Source organism: Cibotium barometz, chromosome 21, assembly GCF_041138505.1.
Source record: "Cibotium barometz isolate CiBa-2024 chromosome 21, ASM4113850v1, whole genome shotgun sequence".
Lineage (NCBI taxonomy): Eukaryota > Viridiplantae > Streptophyta > Polypodiopsida > Cyatheales > Cibotiaceae > Cibotium > Cibotium barometz.
The window spans coordinates 45490797-45491291 of record NC_141066.1 but is presented as its reverse complement, the minus strand read 5'-3'; positions in this window follow the sequence as shown (position 1 = coordinate 45491291).

Sequence of the window (495 nt, the reverse complement as noted above, 5' to 3'; positions counted from 1 at the left end):
GAACAAATATATATGTATATGTATATACTAGTATTGCACGGGCGCATTGGTGAGGCCGACCAAGGTTTGAGAAAAGAACTATTCCCTCTCTCTCTCTCTCTCTCTCTCACACACATGCACATGCACATGCACATGCACATGACCCTCTCCCTCTCTCTGTCACGTACACACACATATACACACCTTCTCTCTCTCTCTCTCTCTCTCTCTCTCACACACACACATGCACACACTCCCTCTCTCTTCTTACTCTCCCACACATAGAAGCGCTCTCCCTCTCTCTCTCTCTCTCTCTCACTTACACACACACACTCTCTCTCTCTTTCTCTCTCATGCACACATACACATGTAAATATATATTATATATAATATTATGGTTTAGATACATAAACCTATACATAGACACATATACTTATACATATGTACATGTATTTAAAAATATAAATACAAACATCGACATAATTTAATTAATTTTGATTAAATTTTAATGTGCAG